The 24,344-nt window shown below is 35.3% G+C and overlaps 1 protein-coding gene across 2 annotated transcripts in view; it reads left to right on the top strand.

Annotated features, from left to right (window-relative positions):
• The window catches only part of RASAL2 (RAS protein activator like 2), a 297,751-nt gene that overhangs the window by 32,847 nt on the left and 240,560 nt on the right, over positions 1–24,344 (top strand). The window lies entirely within an intron of this gene.

Raw genomic sequence — 24,344 nt, 5'->3', positions numbered from 1 at the left:
TAGTGCAGCAGAAAGATTGTGGGTTTGGGATTAGACAAATTTGGGCTTTAATCTTCGTTATATATTACCTTTGTGACCTTGGATCAGCTATTTAATCTCAGAGTCTGTTTCCTCATCTATGAAAATAGTACTGATCTCTGAAGTTTGTTGTGATTAAATGGAAATCATGTGAAGGGTTGCCCCGTGTTTCTTAGATACTCAGTACATCTTATTTATCTTCATTTTACTCCTTTCTTTTAAAGAATGAAAAGACAAGGCAGTCAGAAAAGGTTTCCTTGAGGAGATATATTTAAACGGAGGCCTTAGAGTCCAGCTCTATGCAGGCAATGGAGATGACATGCACAAGGCTATAGGTGAAGATGAGCTTGACAGTTTAGTGAACTCATCAAAGACGTTGTGCCTGCACAGAGTGGGGATAAGATTGGAGAGATTGGTAGGAGCCAAATCTTAATGCTCTTGGAGGTTGTGGCAAGCATTCATTTGTATTTAATCCTAAGTGTGGTGGAAGCCATTGGTGAGTTTAAATCCATAAGGGCTGCAACTCTGATTTCCAAAAATTTTGAGACAGTGCGCTGCAGGTAATCCCAGAGAAGGGGTATATCTTTCTGTTATTATTCAGAATCTGAAAACCTAATGTTTATTACTTGATTTCAAGATTGTTTTTTCTTTTTTTCGAAATCCAATGAATAAAATTTTCTAGAGGGGAGCCATGTAGATTTATGATCCTTTCTTAGTAAAACATTTAAATTAACTGCAGAGATGATAGAAGTTCCCCCTCCTCTCTCTGTTTCTGCTCTTAGAATTTTTTTTTTTCCCTCTGTCCTCTTCTTCCAATTACTGCATTTTTAAGGAAGTTAGGAATTGAACATTTGAAGTGAGTTCTGCTGTCTGTTCTGTTGTTTTTCTGTGAAGTGTTGCACCGTTTTTACTGTTGGCTAAGCAGATTATCTGGAACACTTTGAAGACACATATACTCCCATAGCCTTTTTTCTCTTCATGCTAACAACATTCTGTTACTATACATGTCTCATCTGGAATATGTACTAGGGAGTAATATTGGGGATTAATTTATTAACCTCTGTTAACTTTGAAAGGACTTTACCTTTTATTTCACAGAATGAAAACTCTTTTAGGAAGAGTGCTTTTAGGAAGAGTCAGCCTTAGATGTTGACTGATGCTTTCAAATAGTCAACTGTTTTGACTTTCAAAATGTTACCAAACTCAGGTTTGGCTGCTTGCTGCTTGAAAGGCCAATACTCAAGAGAGAGACAAGTGCTGTTAGGGACAGAAAGTTTGCTTTATTCAGGAGGCCGGCAACCTGGGGAGATGGTGGATGTTCAGAAACCAACTTCTAAGATTCTGCTTAGACCATGAAAATTTTTAAAGGGAGAATCATTTAGAGAGGGGGTCAGAGGGTCAGTTACCTTCCAGTGTGTGCAGACTTTCTTCTGACTGGTTGGTGGTAAGATAGCAGGGCTGTGTTCCGGGAATCTTGGGTTAAGCCTGAAGCTACTGTGCTCCACCACCTGGATGTGGGCCCCAGTTCCTATTCAAAGGTATTGTTATGTATATTCCTTGAGGACCCTACCTCATTTGGCTGCACTATTGTTTCTTTTTTGACTGTTCCTCTTTAGTTTCTGCATTCCCTCGCTTCTCTGATAAGCAACCATTTGAGTCTGCCCTTTGGAACTCAGGGATGGTCAAGGAGACTAAATGAAGCCTATTTCCTACAAAGGTCCGGGCAGGGGAGACACAGTAAGGATTTGTACCCAGGAGGGCCCCACAGGATCTTGCTCCATTTCAAAAATATTCAACAGTAGTATTACTTTTTGAAGTAATTTGTTTGTGACCAAAACATCATGGCCGTGACTTCATAATTTGGTTAAACCAATACCAAATACTCTTTAAGTAAAAATATATAATGTGTCTGTAATAGGTACCGTTTTTTTCACCATTTCTGCCCTGGATTGCCAAACAGATGGCAGCAGAGATGCTCTCACTTCTCGCCCACTCCACACTTTCCAGAAGCAGTCAGGAGGGAACTGGTGCGTTTCCTACCTTCTGGTAGCAGTGGAGAAGGAAGAGGAAGATGACTAATATTTAATCAGTCTTTAGTGTAGTTAGGTAGTACTTAATTGTTTCATTTAATCCCTTTATTTTTATAACACAGGTGATATTCTCTAGCAACTGAAGTTAAGAGATTAAGTAACTTGTCCATGGTCATAAACTTCTTAAGTAATGCAGCCAGGATGTGAACCCAGGTCAGTCTAACTCTAAACCCATGTCTGTCCTTCCTTCTTTTCCATTTCCTTCCTTCCTTCTTTCTTCCCCTTCCCTTTTCTCTCCTCCTCTTTCCTCCCTCTTTTCTTTTCCCTCTTTCTTCCCTTCTCTTGTGTTTCCTTTCTTTTTGTTCCTGTCCTTTAAAAAAAAAAAACTTTTATTACTGTAGTCCAGGTGCATTGTTGAAACTTATAAAATGTATAATTTATATTTTACTCAAGTATTTAGATAAGCAGAAAAAGTTAAATTCCCACCATTTAAGCCTACCATTGTCTGAATACTTAATGTTAACTTGCTTTTTATTCATTTCTCTCTACATTTTAGTAAATTTTCATCTCTTTTAGTGATCCATTTAACTCCCAAATTCCTTTGCAAAAAATGAGTTGTAAACCGGTATCAGTCTGGTATCATGCATTGCATCTACTCATTATGTCCTTTAAATAAGTTCCCAAGTACAGTCCTAAAGAATAAAGTCATTGGCAAGATTCAGTTGAGAGAAAGTTTACGTATTAGCTCCTAAAGCTGGTTAATATAAAATTCCTGTCACTCTTATGTTTTTCACAAATGTTCCACGTGAATGACAAAGTTAAAATTAAGGTTAAATATTTTTAGATATGTTAGTTAAGTATTCAGATTATTGTAGGAATAGAAAAATGGTGATTGATGTCTGTCCTTGACTGCACAGGGAGGAATCTGCTTAGAATCTGAAGCTCTTTTGGCTGCCTTTATAGAAAGGGGAGAATAATAATTGATAACCATTCTGAAGACATGAGCTAGTTCTCCTCAAGTTCCTTGACATTGTCAGATGAATGATATTATACACTCTTGAACCTGGCCGTTATCATAATGGTGGCTCTTTTATGCCTCATAGGGATATACCTCAAATGTAAGATTTTTTTCACAGAATACTTTTTCAGAACAGTGACATGAATTAGAACTGACTTTATCATGCATCTTCTCTTGTAATGCATCACAGGCATTGCTGTGTTGGTCTCTTTTCAGAATGAGAGCTGTAGTAAGGTTTTGTCCATAAGCCATATAAACCCTGAGCAAGTAACAGAACCTTTTTATTCCTTAGTTCCCACATCTCTAAATGGGATGGAAATGCTGTATTTTCTTTGATTCTGAACTGCAAACTTTTTTTTTTTTAACATTCTAAGTGCTCTGAAATCAGGATATATATTTATGATTGCCATGTCTTACTGTCAGTCAGATGACAATACAGATGAAGTTATTTGAAAATCTTTTGTTGATACCTTCTGGTAAGATCAGAGCAACCAGCCACCCTCATAGATTTGATGGTAGTACTTACCTCAGAGGATTCTTCTGAGGATTAAATTGGTATATATATATAAAGCACTTAATAACTGACATCTATAAATGCTATATAAGTGTTAGCTTTTTTTTTTTTTTTTTTTTTTTTTTTTTTGGTTTTTGTTGTTTTTGTTTAGGGGAAGATGTAATTAGGTTTGTTTTAACAGAGGTACTGACTGGGGATTGACCCCAGGACCTTGTGCGTGGCTAAGCACACACTCTGCCACTCAGCTATACTCTTCCCCCAGTGTTAGCTAGTTTTTAAATGTCTATTAAAGTGTGACAACTGTGGTTGGCTGGTTTATTTATAATTTTAAGGTTATATAATACCTTTCCACTGTGGAATACAAAACATTTTCTATTGGGCATTTTGAAAAAGAAAACTAAATTCCTTAATATTATAGATAAATACAAAGGAGAGAAGATTACTGAGCTTTTGAATTTTAAAAAGTAACTCCTTACCACTATTGCATTCTTCTTTCTGAGTACCAGTTTGGTACAGAGCTGTAGACAAAATATTCTTTAGTTTTTACCAGTTGGAAAGTTGCCTGTGACAAGGGGGGGGGGGACAAGAAAATTGTTTATTTTGGTGCAGTACTGTACTGTTCACTAAATCACATGGAATATATGCTGTATTATAATTGTCATCAAAAGTTATCATTTGCCATGTTATACCTTTTTTAACATAGATTTTTGCAGAATGGTTTTCTTTGTAACAAATTAAAGTAGTGGTAAAATAGTCTAGACACCTTATTACCTTTCATGAGAATGAAATGTACACAGATTTTGCTGTTTTGTGATAAGATAGTGGAAGAGTACTCTTGTCAAAGTCTGAGCACTTTACCAAGTACACTTATATGTACTTTGCTGTTCATAGCATTTTCCTTTTTGCATATGCCCTGTGTAAAGTGGACATTTTAACCTCCATTTTACAATACTGTAACAGGTTAAAGAGCTTATCACCTTAGTAATAAATGTCAGGATTTGAACCAATTCTACATTATAACTCTAAAACCTGTGAAAGCTGATTGAAGTTTAAAACTGAAATAGTTGGAGCCTCTCTTTTTAGACTAGATCAGTGCTTCGCAACATTTTCTTCATTATCTCCCCCACCCAAGCCATCTGCCCCCAGCCTTTTAAAAAATATGCTTTATTTTTTAGAGCAGTTTTAGAGTTACAGAAACTTGTGCAGAAAGTACAGAGAGTTCCCATACCACCCCCCCAATCCTCCCCAACATGTGCACAATTTCGTTTGTCACTAGTATGGTATATTTGTTGAAGTTGATGAACCAGTATCAATACATTATTGTTAACTAAAGTCTGTAGTTTAGGTTAGGTTTCACTCTTTGTGTTGTACAGTTCTGTGGGTTTTGACAAATGCATAATATCATGTATCTGTCATTATACTGTCATACAGTATAGCTTCACTGCCCTAAAAATGACCTGTGTTCCACCTCTTCATCCATCCTCCACCCTCTTCCCCCTGAATCCCTGGCAATCATTATCTTTTTACTGTCTGTATTCCTTTTTTCAGAGTAGTCTATGGTTGGACTCATATAATGTGTAACCTTGTCGAGCTGGCTTCTTTTACTTACTAATAGGCATTTAAGTTTTCTCCTTGTCTTTTTGTGGCTTGGTAACGTTTCTTTTTATTGCTGGATAATGCTCCACTGTATGGATGTACCACAATTTGTTTATACATTCAACTATCAAAGGGCATCTTGTTTGCTTCAATTTTTGGCAGTTGTGTATTTGTGAGCTCTTCATCTGTTGGTCTGGAAAAGCAGTATTTCAAGGAGCCGTTTAGACCCCACCATGAAATTTTAATAATCTTAGATATAATGTGTATTTGTTTATGTGTTGTGGCCCTTTGGAAGGCCATCAACCATTTTAATAGCTAAAATTATTTTGTCTTCTTGGAATCACCTTTAAGGTAACTGTATGGACCACTGTGCTCAGCCGTTGTGTCAGTATCCCAGACAGCAGCAGAGAGGAAGGGAAGAAGGCCAAAAGACTCCAGTGTTCAGTTGAATCAATTACATAATAAGCAGCCTTCCCAGAAAGTCCCACACAACATTTCCACTTAATCTCATTAGCCAGAATTTAAACATATGGTGATTCCCGGCTATAAGCAAAACTAAACTAGGTGCATTGCTGCCTGAATAAAATTGGGGTTCTATTATTGAGGAAAGAAGAGAGAGTTTATATTGGATAGGAAAGTAGCATTCTCTACCACAGAGAGGGAAATAATAGTCTCTGTTTCTACTGGGATACAATAAGTAATTCTTAAAATTTTGTTGATTATTGCAAATTTGCAATAAATTAATGTTAGTCATCTGTTAGCAAGGTCTTTCTTGTAAATTCCTTATTGGAATGAGCACGGACGATTGCCTTGCACATTTATGCAGAGGGCTTTAAAAAGGCCCTTCTGGGAAATAAGACAGATTATACTTTGATTTTTCACTATAGAGAGGAATAATCTTTCTTGTTTTTACTCCTCATGCTCTGGCTCTGGAGTCCTAAGGGGATTCTGACATCTTTCACAATTGGAGGTAGTCTTAGCACTGCAAGCTTTATTTAGCTATTATATATGTACCAGTTCTAGTCAGATTCCATTCTTCATTTTTCTGATGTTCAGAAAGAAAATCAGAGAAAACTTGGGGTGAATAAATTATTCTATGAGCCACTCAAGAAATATTAGCTAAGCCTATTTTTTGCATGTAATCATGGTGTTTTCAAAGCTGTTGCAAGTTTTATTGCTGAGATACTTGGGAAACATGTTCCTGTCTCATTCTGTTATTCTTAGATGATTGAGCTGGAAGTGTTTATGCAGCTTTTATAATGGTGACTTATTGGCTGAGTATGTGTGCCTGCTGCTGTCTTTGGCATTTGAATAATGAATTAGCTTGTAGGTGGCCTTGAGAAGGGAATGTTATGAATGGATTTTGCCTACGCTTTTTTGGTAGCAAATTATATTTGCTGCAAAGTTGCTGTGCCATACCTTTATTCCTTCAACTATTACAAAGCTATTAATTTTCACAGTGATGGATGGCAGTAACCTTTCCCACACCGACCTAGTCTCAGCATGGCGTAATGTCAGGCTAAACTGCAGGTGGAGATGTCTATATAAAGGCTTGGTGTGAATGCCAAAGTCACTTAGTGGCATAAAACGCTTGTTTTTAGCAATAGCCTTTGGCTGTTTCCAGTTTTCTTGAGATTGGTTCATTTGTTTCATATAACGCGGATTATTTATGAAGATGCAAATACAGCTATAATTAAATCTTTCTTTGAATTGGTTATGCCAAAGTAGATGCTTATGGTAAATTCTTCAAATTGTTTTATTTTGAACTTTTATATAGGAGGATCAGATATTTTGTCTTCACCTTTACCTTCTATTCTGCTTTCCTCAAGTTTCTTTATATGAGCAGTAAAATGGGTAAGTAAATATGAACAAACTATTAAAATATATATCAGCTCACAGGCTCCCTTTGGCAAAAAAGAAAACTATACAAGGAAAGATGCTTTTTTCCCCTGGTGGTCTGAGACGCAGTAAGAGAACCCTGTTGTACACATACGTACACCTGGAGAAAGCCCACCTTACTGAGCGACCGTTTTCCAGCCTTGCCAGAAAAAGACTGGGTTGTTAGTTTGCCATAAGCGTCTACACTGGAGTAACTGGTATTTCTCTGATGGTCTTTCTTTTTTCCTTCACTCATTTTTTAAAAAGGGGTATAAAACCGAAAGTAAGGAATTAAAGAAGTAACAAAAAAAAGAAAGACTTGGTAAACCACTTTGACTTTTAATTTTGACCCTTCAGGGACAAATTTCATATATATATGAAGGAGAACTGTTTAGTTACTGTTTAGCAATAGCCTTTGGCTGTTTCCAGTTTTCTTGAGATTGGTTCATTTGTTTGAATTTAAACACAATGATTTTTATCACAAGCATAATCCACAGGCTTAATATGGCTCATCTATTTTATTCTTTACTCTTTACTAGGTTACATTTGAGAAATTTGGGGAGTTGTCCGTGGCCACTTAAAGCTATTGCTACACTTACATGAATATCAGCATGTAAATATATGGATTTATTTAGGCAATATTGGAGATTACCACTGTAATTTTGCAAATTACATTTCCTTTTACTATAATTTTCTACTTACCTTCTGTTTCTCTAACCTGGGGAAAAATAGGACTACTGTGATAGTTAGGTGCTTGCTAGCTTGTGCGTGCGTTTTCTCTCTGTTCCCCTCCTTTCATCTTCCCTTCCTTCCTTCTTTTAAATACAGATGATTAAGCATATTTCATTAGGGAGGGTTGTGCCATGTAGATGATCTACACTAGTGTAAAAATGTCCTTGTTGAGCTAGGTCATTCTAGGACATAGGTATCTCTAAACTCTTCATTAATTTATGCACTGCATAGTGGTATGAAAACTTAGAAGTCTTTCAGATTCCTAAGTTATGGAGAATAAGATAGGAAGAGTTTATGTTCTTAGACATTTTTTGAGTATTTGCTGTATACAGGGAATATTGTAGGCACTTACTTGTAGGAGTTTTAACCTCTTAAGTAGCAGGCCAGAATCTGATTAAGTGCAACATGTGTCATAAAGTAGATTTTTTTTGTTTCTGATTGCTGTACACATTGTCAATAAAAGAAACTAAAGTTTTTGTAGTTTTAATTCATGATTTCCCTCATCCTAAATATATCTGCCAGTGCGTCTTCAACCATGGCAGTCTTCCCCTTCTGCTTGTGATCTCTTAATTTTCTGTTCTTTGCCTAATGGTGTTTGTTGTCTGTGTCTTTCTACATATTTTGCCTTAATCATTAATTTACCTTTTTGACAAACGTTTTGAGTATCAGTTGGAGATTCCAAGTTGTGTCTGTGAGCCACATTGGAAACAAAGTAATCATTTTGAAAAGGATGCTCTTATTTCTTTGTATGAAATCACTTTCCCATCATCTTTCCTTCTGCCACCCTCCTAAATGGAAGACAGGCAGATTTAATCAAATAGTGCAGTCTGAATGATTTTCTGTTACACTTAAAATAAATTACATTTAACATGCAAATAGGATCAGTCTGATTCTTAATTGTCTATTGTCTTACCATTGGTTATCTTCCTTCATTAGCTAATGGAAACAATTAGGCTTGGAGTGACTGTTACTGGATTGTATTTGGAAACTTCCACAACCTCAGTGTATAAACATTATGAGTTCTATTAGTGTCACTCTCTGCTTTAGATGGTTCAATTTGTAATTTTTCCATTTTTAAAATAATTTTTCTCTTTTAGGAGAGTTAGATTGTAAATTAGCCCCTTGTTAGGTCATTAGATAACCTTGCTACTCAAATTTTCATCTTTCATAGATTTTCTGAGATTTTAAAAAAAATAAAAGCCTTGTTTTGTTTCCTGATTCAGTTAAGAAATTGTAGTGTATTGGACTTAATGGTTTTGTGTTTTTTTAAGGCTAAATAAGAATCAACTGATAATTTTCTCCATAGAAGATAAAATATCACCTGTTGTTATATTAGTGGGGACACTAGGGATTAAATTCAAATATTGTGATACAGAAATATTAAATCCTTGTTGTTTCTTTGGGGATTGTCTGTAGTTCAAAATTCCTTCATCATCATCATCATCATCATCATCATCATTATCATCCCTTTTTTAAACTGTAGTTTAGGATCTCTCAATCCTTAGGTTACATTTCCTTGAGCTTTCAAGAGTGGAGGAAAGAGAGAGAGAAAGAGAATTAAGATTTATAAAAAACCCAAGAATAAAAGGGGAGAGATATCTTCTTCGCTGGGAATTTTGTAATCATTGGAGAGGTGAATGTGGCCGGCACAGCTGCCTTAGAGTTACAGTTTTGATAGTTAAATATTGTTCTCTCTGGGTTTAGGATTCTTACTATATTATAATTTATGAGGAAGTAATTATAAAGTTGTAGATTTGGAAGGGTTCTTATTACAGGTCAATTTTTATATTTCTAAGATAAGGAAATTGAGGTCCAGAGAATATAAATAATGTGACCAAGCCTGGTATAAGAGCTAGTGCAGTAATTCATGTCTCTTGAATAGAATTCCACTGTTATCAGTGTAGTAGTTTAATGAACACTTGTTTTGAATGGGCTCACAGTTTTTAAAGATCTGTAGCTTTCTGGTTTTTTTTTTTTTAAAAGAACATGAGTTATTGTATTGTGGTTTCAAAATGTGGGAAGTTTATATGTGAAATTGTACATGGTGCCTAGATAGTGATGGTACAGGAGACCCTCCATATCGATGAGTTCTGCCTCCTTGGGTTCAACCAACCAGGGGTTGAAAATATTTGGAAAAAAAATTGCAGAAAGTTCCAAAAAGAAAAACTTACATTTGCCTTTGTAGGCAGCCATTTACATAGCCTTTAGATTGTATTAGATATTGTAACCTAGCCTTAAAGTATGCAGAAGGAGGTACATGGGTCATATGCAAAGTCTATGCCATTTTGTTTAGGTATTCGAGCACCTGCAGATTTTGGGATCCATGGTGGGCGGGTGTGGGAGGGATCCTGGAACCATTCCCCCCTTGGATACTGAAGGACAAATACACATATTGAGGGGATAAATTTTAGTTAGTGCTTTTTGTTTGTTTGCCTGCTTTTTAAGTGTTGTTGGAGTTGAAAAAAGATTACTTAGGTCTTATGTGCATTTTCTGTTTTTTTGGTGAAACGATACTTTTAATACTACTTATAACCCTAAAATGATCATTAGGAAAATTTGGTAGATTTTTTTTCTTTAAAGATATTTCCCAGTGGAAAAGAAAACAAACATCTGTATCAGACAGGATGCTTGCCTGGGGTTAAAAATACAAAGCGAAATGAATATTAATAAAAAGAAGCTAGTTGCTTCTAAAATTTCAAGGGTATCAGTAAAATTTGCTGAAATCTCTCATGTTAAAAAGCAGTTCATTCAGTTGGCTCTGTATACTCTTAAACATTGTAAGGTATTACATTTTAGACTAGTCTCCTTAAGGACTTAACTATTTAATGTAGACGCACATGATGACTGAAACTCCCCAAATGGATGTGTAACTTGAAGCCATTAAAAATTAAGATTTTTAACATTTCCCCCCAATGCTTTGCGTATATAACTGCTCCTCATTATTTATGGATTTGGTATTTGAGAATTTGCTTGCCTGTTCAATTTTATTTGTAATTTAAAGTCAATACTCTCTTGCTTTCATGGCCATTTGCAGAGCAGCAAATTTGAGCCTCCTGATGTGCAGGTTCCCAACTGAGATCAGATAAGGTGATGCTCTGCCTTTTTGTTTTAACTCTTTTACTATAAACTTGTGCCCTTTTTGCTATCCAATTAATTCCATGTTTTTATCTTATTTTTATGCTTTTTGTTGGTGATTTTGCTGTTTAAAATGGCACCCAAGCATAGTCCTTAACTGCTATCTGATGTTCCTAAGCTCAAGAAAGCTGTGATATGCTTTATGAAGAAAGTATATATGTTAGATTCACTTCATTCAGGCATGAGTTACAGTGTTTTTGGCTATGAGTTCAATGTTAGTGAGTTGACAATATATATTAAGATATTTTAAACAGAAACACACATAAAAGAAGATTATATATTGGTCAGTTGATGCAGATGTGAGCAGAGGTGCACAGGAACTTAACCTAGTATTTCCCCTAGGAGCAATGGTTCCGTAATCACTAATTCAGTGTTTGCAGTGACTTTACAGAACATACCTACTACAAATAATGAGAATCAGTTGTATAGTGGTAGGCAGCCTCCAGAATGGTCTCTAATGATCCAAGCCTCTTGGAATTCACTCCCGAGTATAGTCCCCTTCCACGCTGAATGTTGGCCTCGGATGGGGCTGATCACCAGAAAGACCATGTGATTAAAAGGTGGGAACTTTCACCCCATCAGCTGACTTCCAGGGAAGGAAGAGGCTAGATACTGAGCTCTTTAGGAGCTTTTGAACAGTGAGATTTGGGTGAACTCCCAATTGGTACACGCTTGGAAGTTCTGGGAGGGTGGCATGCCTGGGAGGAACATGGGAGCTCCACAGGGACTCCCTCTCTTCGCCCCTCCATACCTTGCCCATGCATCTCTTCCACTTGGATGTTCCTGAGTTGTATCCTTTATAATAAACCAGTAAATGTTGGTAAAATGTTTTCCTAAGTTCCAGGAGTTGTTCTAGCAAATCATTGAACCTCAAGAAGGGATTGTGGGAACCCCCAGTTTAGAGCCAGTTGGTCAGAAGTGTGGGTGGTCTCCTGTAAATTTGTGACTAGCACCTAGCAGTCTTATAAGACTGAGCTTTTAGCCTGTGAGCTCTGAGCTAGCTCTGAGTAGTTAGTGTCAGAGTTGAAGTGAATTGTTGGACACTTGGTGTTGGGGAATTAGAGAATTGGTGTTGGAAAAGACATCATATATTTGGTGTCAGAGATTAAAAGAACTGTACACAGCTGTACATAGATCAGTGAGTAGCACCACATTGCCAGTCAGGTGAGTAACACTTTGATCTTCCATATCCAGTCAAACCTTCAGTCGAATGTAGCCTTATCTGATATCTAACTGTAACCTCATGGGAGACCCCAAGTGAGAATTAACTGGCAGAGCTCTTCTCAAATGCCTGACTAATAAATGATTATTTATCTTTTGAAGCCTCTAATTTTAGGGATAATTTGTTCTGCAGGCATAGAAACTGATCTCTCTCTCTCACTCACATTTTAATTTTTTTGATAGAAAATTTCAAGCATACACCAAAGTGGAGAAAATTGTGTCATGCGTCCCATGTAACCATCAATCAGCTTCAACAGTGATCAACTCATGGCCAGTCTTGTTTCATTTATAACAGCTCACTTCTCACTCACACACTTCAGATTATTTTGAAGCAAAGCCCTTATGTTTTTTTTCATCCATAAATATTTCAGTATATATTTATAAAAAAGAATTCTCTTAATGTCGTTATCATATCCCTCCAAATTAATCATTTCTTAAAAATCATCTAATATCCATACAGTATTTGTATTTTCCTGGTCTTATAATTTCATTTTATGTTTAGTTCATTTGAGTTTGATCCAGGTAAGTTCCTACATTTCAATCGTTGATGTATTTATATTTTAATTTATAGGTTCTTCCTGTATTTCTCTTTTTCCTTGACCCCCCTTTTGCAATGTGTTGTTGAAGAAATAGGATTGATTTGATTTTGTTTTTTTAACAGTTTCCTACAGTCTGAGTTTTGCTGATTGCATCCGTTTCATGTCATTAACATGTCATCTTGTGCTTGCATTTCCTGTATATTTCTGGTTAGATCCATGGGCTTGATCTGATTTAGATTTTTTTTTTTTTTTGGTGGGGATGGGTAGAGGTAATTAGGTTTATTTATTTATTTATTTTTAGAGGAAGTACTGGGGATTGAACCCAAGACCTCATGTATGCTAAACATGTCCTCTGCCACTTGATTTATACCCTCCCTCCTGCAAGACTTTTTTTAAACAGCTTTATTGAGGTGTAATGTATATAATACGAAACACACTGGTTTTAAGTAAACAACTCAATGAATAGATATTTATAGTTATGCAATTATTATAACAATCTGATTTTAAGACATTTCTAACATGTTAATTGTGCCCATTTATAATCGATTCCCATTTCTGCCCCTAGACCTAGGTAACCACTAATCTATTTCTGTCTTTATAGATTGGTGTTTTTTTGACATTTCATGTAAATGGAATCATAAAAAATTGTTACTATGTGTGTTACTTCTTAGCATTGAGTATTTTTTTGAGTTCATCCATGTCATGGCATATATCAGTTATTAGTTCTTTTTTATTATTGAATGTAGTATTTCATTATATGGATATATCACATTTTGTTTGATCATTCACCAATCAGTTATTAGTTCTTTTTTTATTATTGAATGTAGTATTTTATTATATGGATATATCAGATTTTGTTTGATCATTCACCAATTGATGTATTTTTTTGACTATTAATAACAATGCTGCATCATACAACTCAATAGCAAAAAAAAAAAAAACAAGCAATCCAATTAGAAAATGGGCAGAGGAACCAAATAGAAAATTTCCAAAGGAGACATATAAATGGCCAACAGGTACACGAAAAGGTGCTGGTGAGGATGTAGAGAATAGGGAACCCTTGTGCACTGTTGGTGGGAATGTAAATTGTTGCAGTCACTATGGAAAACAGTTTGGAGGTTCCTCAGAAATTAAAAATTGAACTACCATATGATCCAGCAAATCTAATTTTGGGTATATATCCCAAAAAAACTCCAGAATTTTATCTCAAAGAGATATTTGTACTCCCATGTTCCTCACCATATTACTCACAGTAGTTAAGACATGGAAACAACATAATGTGGTATATTTTTATACAATGGAATATTTTTTAGCCATAAAAGAGAAGGAAATCCTGCCATTTGTGACAACATGGATGGACTCTGAGGGCATTATACCAAGTGAAGTAAGCCAGAGAGAGACATATACTGTATGATCTCACTTTTATGTGGAATCTAAACAAAACTGAATATGGAATATATTGGTGGTTGCCACAGGCAGGGGGATGGGGGAGTGGGGTAAATGGGTGAAGGTGGTCAAATGTAAAAACTTCACTTGTAAGGTCCATGAGTTCTGTGGATATAATATCTAGCATAGTGACTATAGTTAACACTGCTATTGTATTGTTACAGTTGTTGTAAAATGCAGTTGTACATTTGAAAGTTGCTAAGAGATTAGATTTTAACAGTTCTCATCACGAGAAAAAAAATTATAACTGTGAGGTGATTGATGTCAACTAAACTTACTGTGGTAATCATTTAGCAACGTATACACATATCAAATCGTTATATTGTACACCTTGAGCTAATATAATATTATACGCCAATTATATCTCAAAACTGGAATAAAAAAGAAAACAGGAAAGAAAAAAGAATAATGATGCTATAATCTTTTGTATGTAAGTCTTTATATAGGCGTATGTTTTCATTTCTCTTGTGCAGATACTTATGAGTGGAATTGCTGGGTAACACTATAATTCTATAACTAACCTTTAAAAAAATCTGCCAAACTATTTTCTGAAATACTTTGCCTGCCTTTATAGCAAGCCAGCCATTTCAGTTGTCTAATGTTAATTCTTTAGCTGCACAATCAAAAACTAGCCACCTAGCTGTTTAAATTAATTAAAATAAAATTTAAAATAAAGTTCCTTAGTTACACTAGCCATATTTTCAAGTGCTTATTGGTCACCTGTGGCCAGTGGCTACTATATTGAATAGGATAGAAGGAACATTTCTATCATTGCAGAAATTTTTACTGGACAGTGCCATTTTATAGTGTATTTTCCAGAAGGGCTCAAGGAAATTATATTCCCTGGGGTTTTGCATATTTATAAGTTTGTGCCAATATACTTTAAAGTCATTTTCTGCTGATAAAGAATCTTTGGTTACACATGTCTTGTGGCTGTTGGTGTTATTTCCTTGTTTGCTTGTATTTTTGAGGTTCTTGGGTATTTCACTTTATGTAGTTTTGTTATAAATGTTGTCTGTGAATTACTAGTTTAGGTATCCTAGTTATGTTTTTATGGGGGGATTTAGGGAAATTCAAAAGTATGCAACCTTCATCATCATCTTCCCAGAATCCCTTCACATTTATTTTACTTGTACCTGTTACTAACTGAGAATTATAAAAAGGGCTAGAGAGAACCAGGTTATTTAGTCCCTAAACTTTGCTTTAGGGATGAAGAATCTGAAACTTGGAGAAGTGTGGTTATAAGCAGAGTCAGGTTCATACCCCAGTTTGCTTGATTCTCATCAGTGTTCTTCCCACATCTGTAGCACTGAGACAAAGGATAAATGTAAGGGGAGGTCACATGACTTTCAAAGGTAAGACGGATACTTGGGTTTAATTGGCTCATAAGGTTAAATGAAAAGAAGGAAAGGGAAGCAAAGTAACCAACTGAAACAGTTATAAAGAATCAAATACAAGATAAGAATATATATTGTATTTATAAATATAATTCCAAAAATTTTAAGGCTTTTTTTTAAAGAGCAGTGTTAGGTTAACAGCAAAATTGAGAGGGAGGTACAGAGATTTCCTATATATTCCCTGCCCCACCACATACATAGCCTTCCCCATTGTCAACATCTCTCACCAGAATGGGACATTTTTACCAAGGATGAACCTATACTGACATATCATAATCAAAGGCCATAGTCTACCTTAGGTTTTACTCTTGGTGGAGAAATGTATAGTGATGTAAGTCCATCATTATAATATCATACAGAGTATTTTCACTGTCCAGAATCTGTGCTCTGCCTATTCCCTCCCTTACCACAATACAAATCTTTTTATAGTCTCCATAGTTCTGCCTTTTCCAGAGTGTCATATAGTTGAAATTATATAGTATGTGGTCTTTTCAGATTGCCTTCTTGCACTTAATAGTATGCATTTAAGGTTCTTCCATATCTTTTCATGGCTTGATGACTCATTTCTTTTTAGTGTTGAATAATATTCCATTGTCCAAATGTACCACAATTTACTTATCCATTCACCCACTGAAGGACATCTTGGTTGGTTCTAAGTTTTGGCAGTTATGAATTATGCTGCTGTGAACATCCACATGCAGGTTTTTGTGTGGACATGAGTTTTCAACTTTTGGGGGTAAATGCTTAAGATGTACAGTTGCTGACTCATATGATAATTGGATGTTGAATTTTATAAGAAGGCACCAAAGTGTCTTCTGAAGTGTCTGTACTATTTTACATTCTCACCAGCAATGAATGAGAGTTCCTGTTGTTCCACGTCCTTGCCAGCATTTGGTATTGTTAGTGTTCCAGATTTTGGCCATTTAAGAGGGGTGTAGTTACCGGTATCTCTCCATGTTTTAATGTGCATTTCCCTGGTGATGTATGATGTGGGGCATTTTATCATATGTTTATCTATCATCTGTTTATCTTCTTTGGTGAGGTGTCTTTTAAGGTCTTTGGCCCATGTTTTATTCATTTTCTCCTGGTCTGTGGCTTGTCTTCTAATTCTAAAGCTATTGTCTTTAGCAAAGCAGAAGTTTTAAATTTTAATGAAATCCAGCTTATCAGTTATTTTCTTTATGGTGATTGTGTCTTTAGTGTTTAATCTAAAAAGGCATCACCATATCCAAGGTCATTTAGGTTTCTTCTGTTATTGTCTAAGAGTTTTATAGTTTTGCATTTTACAATTAGATCTGTGATCCATTTTGAGTTAATTTTTGTGAAAGATGTAAGGTCTGTGTCTAGATTTACATTTTTCATGTGTGTCTGTTCAGTTGTTCCAGCACTGTTTCTTGAAGAGATTTTCTTTTCTCTATTGTCTTGCCTTTGCTCCTTTATCAGAGATCAATTGACTATACTTATGTGGGTCTATTTCTAGGCTCTCTATTCTATCCATTGATCTAATTGTCTTTTTTTTTTTTTTTTTTGCCAATACCACAATGTCATGATACTTGCAGCACGGGTAGCATCAGTCCTCCAGCTTTATTCTCATCCTTCAGTAGTGTGTTGGTGATTCTGGCCTTTCCATATAAACTTTAGAACCAGTTTGTTGATATCCATAAAATAACTTGTTGTATATAACTAAAATATTTTAAAAGTAGGTAGCTGGAAAACTATTTGCCCATTAATATGGACTGAAAGAGCTCCCCTGAAAAGGGAAGAGTAAGCTTTCCAGGTAGGCTTCTTAAGGTGTGTTGATAAGATTTGGTAATTCTGTGACCAATTATCCTCTTCTGGGTCAGTTATGTGTTTACTGCAACATTTTATAATATCATCATTTGTAATTATTGAGCTTTTAATCAACATTTTCAATTAGCTTAGACTCTTAACCATGGTCAGAGGTAAATATAAATGATGGGAAATATAAGATTGTTTTATTATAAAAATATGATCAGATACTTAAAAAATAGAGGAATTAATTGACTAAAACCTATGAAAAGTACTAAAAAAAAATTTGGCAAAGTGATAGGAAATAAGATAAAAATACCAAATAAATAACCATCATACGCCAAACAAGAATGTAAGTTCTCTAAAAGCAAAATCCATGCTTTAAAAAAAATCTCCATTGTTGCTCATAATGACCAAGGTTTTTCTTACTGCATTTAAAAAATTGTCATTGGTATATGATTAAAGATAAAACAAATTATCTTTAGTAGTGGTAGAAGGTTAGGTAAGCAGTATGTAGATGTTTTGCAGATGCCTTTTCGTGATAAGTTCAGTGATAAATAATATTAAGGCACTGAGGAGTCATTTATAGTTGAAGCTGTAGTTTTTGAATAGGGAGATGATATAAATTAAGACTGGCCCTTTGATATATATCAGATAAATTGGAGAGGGCAGATCTTAAAGACATGGGAATCTGGAAAATCTCAGTAATAGTGGTAAGGCTTATTTATGAGCTATGGTGCTGGCTTTCTAAACAGTAAGAGAAAATGTGGTCATGAAATTGGAAAAAAATATTTTGAAATAATTTTAGATTTACATAAGCGCTACAAAAATAGTGTACTCAGTTACCAAATATCTTTTTCTTAGCTTCCCGTAATGTTAACATCTTATATAACCTTAGATAAAAATGAGGAAATTAACATTGATGCAATGCCATTGACTAAATAAACTACAGACTTTATTCACATTTCACCAGTTTTTCCACTGATACACTTTTTCTGTTCCAAGATCCTGTCCACGATATGATGTTGCATTTAATTGTCATATCTCCTTAGTCTCTCCCAGTCTGTGATGCTTTCTGAGGCTTTCCCTGTTTTCCACGATCTTGATACTTTCAGTATTCATTAGATATTTTGTAGAGTATACTTCGATTTGGGTTTGGCTGATGTCTTCTCATGATTAGACTGGACTTAACGCATTTTGGGGAAGAACACCATAGTTGTGAAGAACCCTTCTCACTGTGTCTTATCAAGAGATACATGATATCAGCTTGACTTAACACTGGTGATGTTAACTTTGATCACTTGGTAAGGTGATATATGCCGGTCTCTCCACTGCAGTGCTGTTTTTCTCTTTTCATAGTCTACTCAGTAGAAGCAAGTCACTAAGGCCAGCCCACATTCAAGAGGAAGAGAAGTAAGCTCCATCCCCTGGAAGGAAAAGTATCAAAGAATTTGTGGACATATTTGAAACCTACCACATAATTTAATTAATCAGTATTTGAGGGAGATATTTTGAGGCTATGCTAATTAGATAAACATTTTGAGAGAAGACTTAGTTTTTAGTAATCGATTAATTATAAGGCATAAAAGAAAAAAAAAGGAACTCTTAGATTTTGAGTCTAGGTGACTGATTTGGTTATACTGTTGAAAGAAATGGAGTCATTCACTTTGGTTCTGTCATTGATTCAGTCTTTTTCGACACTAAAATCTAGTTCTGTAAAGTATAAACAAGAGTTTAGACAGATAATTGAGATATAATACTAGGAAACAGGACCTTGATTCTGTATTCTTCTCTTGGCCCAGAGGGCATTGGAGTATTTCAGGACATAGATGCCGTTCTGATGTAGACTACTCAATTCTGAGTAATTTTATCGGGTTGCATTCTTTGTCTTCTGTCAAGATTTCATAATTATAATTTATGCATTGTTTCCTTGGTAAACTTGCCCTTTATTTTTAAAATTTAAGACATTTTTAGGAAGTCTTCCCCCGCCTTGAAGAACATAGCTCAGTACATTATAACCCAGAGGAAAAAAAAAAAGGATTAGAAATGTGGTGACATCCTATTGTTATAATTTACATGTTACCTTTAAAAAAAAAATCTGTTAATGTCTTCCAGGAGATTTTTTTAGTCAGTTCTAAAGTGGCCTCCTACATCTTTTAGAACACAGGAGACAGATCTTGCTGATTGCTGTCATCTTGCCAGCCTGATTTTTTTTTTTTCCTTTTATGTGGAATATGTTGCACTCCCTCTCCCAGTTCTACTTAAAACCCCCATGAATGTCTGGTTACCACTGATGACTATCTTTCATCAGACTGTGGTGTGCTCTACAGGGCTTTGTTGAGAATACTGTACCTCTGTTCTATGCAGGGAATGGCTGAGTTTGGTGCTATTAAATCTGTATCTCAGTTGTCACAGAGATCCTTAGAACCAAGATCCCTTCTTTTTCCTGGTAATTAGTAATCTGCTGGTTGAATTCATAGTTTCCAGAAACCTGTTATAAGATTGTGCTTCATTGGTTTTCCCACCTATAAACCTTATATTACTGCCTTGTTTAATGATTACTAGGTATTTAATTGCAAACATATTTTAATAAGTTCTGTTTAGGTAATATTTACTTCACAGCTGGGAGCTGGTAATTACTCCTTATAATAGAAACTTGCAGTCCTCAAATTTCTTACTGAAGATTTAAAAATGATTTCATTTGTGGCAGATTAAATACTGGAATTGAACCACTAAATTATTCACTATTTGCTGTTGAAAGCACATATGTAAATGCAAAGAAATGAAGCTCTTGATTTAGCAACAGTAGTGATTTAAATTATTGTTTGTTTTGAGAATTTTCTCTCCTTTATCTGAATTTAATTTTTTATTGTGTACATTATAAAAATCATCTCTAAGCAAGCATTAATTGTGTGATTTCTACCTCTTCCCCACCTTTTTATATCAGATAGTTCTAGAATGAATATGAGTTATGTGTTAATTTAGTGGATTCCTTGTAAACAATAAATTTAGAATATGATATGAATGTTAATGTGGAACTTTAGTAGTTGTAACAGTAAATTGTGGATCAGATTAGGGGAGATGTATATTTTTTGTTGTCAGAATGTCAGCTGAGCTCAGATGCATACTTTTTTTTGGAAAAAAATATGCATGAAATTAGAGTGGCTAAGTTATTAGTGTCAGCTAAATTATTAGACTTTTTTTAGAGCCATTTAGCAATTCTTTTTAGAAGTTGTGGATTTTTGGATGGTTGGTATTTAACGGGTCCTGTAGAATAGATAGAGAAGAGAGAAAATGAACTAAAGGCATCAAACATTGTTAGACTTTCTAATAAATACTGTTCTTAAAAACACAATGTAAAAGGCCAGTGTTATTGAAATATAGATGGATGACACTAGTTAAAATAAAATAAAATATAATGTTAGAACAGGTTGGAAAAGGTGATTCTGTTTAATTCTTGGCAGGGTCATTTCATGAATGCCTAGACCAATGTAGCATTTCATCTATAAGTCTGCAGTTCTGTTTAGCCTAAATGCCTACTCATGTATATCATCTTTTCTTATAATATTTGACATTATGGGTAGCCTTCTTTGTGTATATAAAATGATAGTACATATTTGGTGGGCCTTGACTTTCATAAAAATCCTATTTTTGAGCATTATGTAGACTTCCTGAACTCCTTTCTGTGTGGGGGATGGAAATCTTATGTATTCTATTTCCTGAGTATTGATGATTTTGAACTGTTGCACTGTGGCGCTGCTTGCCTCAGATTATTCACTGTTTTTTAGCTTAGGGAGACCGCACTGGCAATAGTCTAAATATTTTAAGTTCATTGTGTCCTGCCTGGTGGAGGGCGCCTCCCAGAAATTCTACATTGCCAGGTGCTTCTCTGGGTCACCGCACAGCCATAGCCTAGAATTTGTTTGCTTACAGTGGTGCCCATCTACCCAGAGTTCCCTGATGTCCTACTCGTCCCTTTCTGTCATCCCTCTGCCATTTTACCACCCAGTTTTTGCTTTTGTGGGGAGGGAGGCTTGGTCAGTGAAAGGGCTGTAGGCCTGTATGAAGGAGAAATACCTGATTCTAACTCCCAGGGCCGCAGATTGTTGAGGTGCCTCTGAGGGTTATTTGCTGCTCCCTGGTAGCAGGTTGGGGTAATAAGGGTGGTATTCAGGTAATAGGTAGTGCTCTCAAAGCCTTACTTAGAGATTTGATTAGATCTTTTAGTACTCTGAGAACATAACCACCATTATAGCATATACATCTTTTTATTTTAATTTTTTCCATCTATTTTTAGACTTGCTGATTCAGCCTTCAGATGCATCTTTGTGAATGCTATATATCAAAGTAAGGGACTGCCAATATTAAATGATGCTCTTCTCTAAGGTTTATTATTGCTACAAAATTTGTATATAAGATTCAAAGTAAAGGAGTTACCATTTAAAGAGTTAGTGTTTTATTTAGTTCAGTGATGACTAGTTTCCGCCCTATACATCTCATATGAAAACCACTAACCACTTTTCTTGTTAAGATTGCTTTTCATTTTTTGCTGATTTCCAAATGGTAATTTTTTTTTACATGTGTCCAGAAAATTAGTGCCCAGTGGAAAAAAATTTTTTTTGGCTGCTTTCTTACACTTGTCCAGTATATATCAAGAGGCCGGGTTAGTTAGGCAGGTGTATGCTTGGTTGCAAAATCACCTTATTCGCTGTTTGTTTAACTTACTGCGTGCATTTTATTTTAATCGCAAACTTCCTGTTGGCATTTAAATTTGCAGTTTTGCTTTATAAGAACAAAGGGTGAGCCCTTATAGTGTAGTGAAGGAATGGGTTTTGGAATTGGACCAACTTGGATCCCAAATGCTGCTCTGCCTCAGAGGTTGTGTGTTTCCTTGTACAGAGTAGTTGACCAAATCTAATTTACCTCATTTGCAAAATGGGGAAAATAATATTCTTTTTAAGGATTCAATGAAGCAATTTATATGTAGCATTTACATCTAGCACATGGTGGGTACTGCGTAAATTGTGGCGATTCTTACTGTATACGGAAGAACCATTAGTATTATGGCAGCTTTCTCAGAATATTAGTAGTACCTATGACTTTGATTCCTCATGCTTTCTTCCCTTATAATTCATACCCCCAAGTTGTTCTTATAGAAATATGTATAAGGCGATTTCTCCCTTAAAATTTACTTGATACTTCTCTTTATAGGTATCAGTTTCATCCTGATATTCCTGAGGTCCTAGGACATGGGACAACATGCAAACCCTAAAAAGTACTGTAATAAAAAATGTTTCTTGATGACTCATAGATTCTAAGGCTTACGTTTAGAGTACTGGATGATACTTTGCGAACTCCATATTGGCAAAATATGGTCTTTAAAAAGTGTTAATCATACTGAAATCATACTGGAATAAGGTAAAATATAACTTAGAATACATAAATATAAGTCTGGAATATAAATAACAGAAAACTTAATTTGGAAATTATTCTTGGGAAACAAAATATAGTTTTAAAGGAGTAAAAATATAAACCTGTACAGTTTGGTATTTCAAACTAAAGTGTGTAAGTTGGTATTATGCTGGGTATTTTAGGTTTTACTTTAGAATTCTTTATCTTTCATATTTTAGTCTTTTTAATTTAACATGCACATCATTGCTACCAGAAACATTGCTCATGAGATAATGACACCACAGCATCCATATTGATGATGTCTCTCTTGACTATCGTGTGTGATATATATCCTCTAACTAGGCCAGTCACGTAATACAGGAGGGTAGACCTGGCATATCTTATTTCAAAGTAGTGCCAAGACTTTGTCTTGGCTGACCAGACAGTCTGCTTACAGCCTAGTAGTTTTCAGATGCCCTAGAAAATAAAATTAACAAAGCAAAGTGAGGCAAGGAAAGTGTTTCAAAACAAGCTGATTTACACATCCACCTGTTCTTTTCTAAAGTGCATTTACTTGTTAGACAGTATTGCAAAGTATGAAAATCTCTCTTCTCTGCCTCTTTGGATGAGTGTGGCCAAAGCAAAAATCAGAATGATCAGAACTTTAAAATTTCCAGTTATTTCTGGGAAAATTGTGCTGTGGTTTTGAAAACTACAGTAGAACTTGTACAGAGGGAAAAAGCATAATAGTTTTATAAAAACAAAGTAATAAAATTATTACTATGTAAGAGAGTCAAGAGAATAGGTTTCCTTTTAATAACTAAACTTATGAAATGAGATCAGGATCAGGTTGGTAATAAAGGGATCCCACTTATATTAAATTTATTGAGTAAACATTTACTAATCTTGTCTAATGAAGAAAAGACAGTGAAAAACCCGACTTATGGAGCATTTTGAAAGAAGATAGCTTGATTGCTTTCAGTAGTGTGCAGGATTAGCCACAACGAGAGAAGGAGGAGAGAACAGTAACCAGGCTTCTTTTGTAAGAGAAAAAACTTAAATTGGCCGGACTCACTGTATTAACCATCTTCATCACTCAGAATCAGTTGCCAGGACGGCGGTGGTCTGTCGGACGTCATAAACTCCACATTCCCTGATTGTTTCTTTGGCCTCTTTTTTCCTGTCTGTTCCACTAGCTGAGGGTTCCCTCAGTGTCTGTCCTGCCATTTTCTTTTCCTATCTCTTTTGTCTCGCAAAGGTCTTAAACACATTTTCTTTTTTTCCCCTCAAGTAATTAAAAAAATTAAGATACAATTTACATACTGTGAAATTCATCCTTTTAAAACATAGTTAGGTGTATATAGTTAGGTGTTTTAGTATATTGCACAATAACTTATGCAACCATCACTGCTATCTAATTCCAGAGCATTCATCACCCCCAAGAGAAACCCCTTATGCATCATTATTAGTCACTACCCGTTTTCCCCTCCCGTAGGCCTTGGCAACCACTAATTTAGTTTCTGTCATTATGGAATTGCCTATTCTGTACTTTTCATATGTGTAGAATCATATAATGTGGCCTTTTGTGACTGGCTTCCTTTACCTAGTATAATGTTTTTAAGGTTCATGCATATTGCAGCATGTGTCAGTTCTCATTCC

Source organism: Vicugna pacos, chromosome 21 (genome assembly GCF_048564905.1).
Source record: "Vicugna pacos chromosome 21, VicPac4, whole genome shotgun sequence".
NCBI classification, from domain to species: domain Eukaryota; kingdom Metazoa; phylum Chordata; class Mammalia; order Artiodactyla; family Camelidae; genus Vicugna; species Vicugna pacos.
Note: the sequence above shows the minus strand (reverse complement) of the source record. Positions and strands in the feature narration are given on the sequence as shown.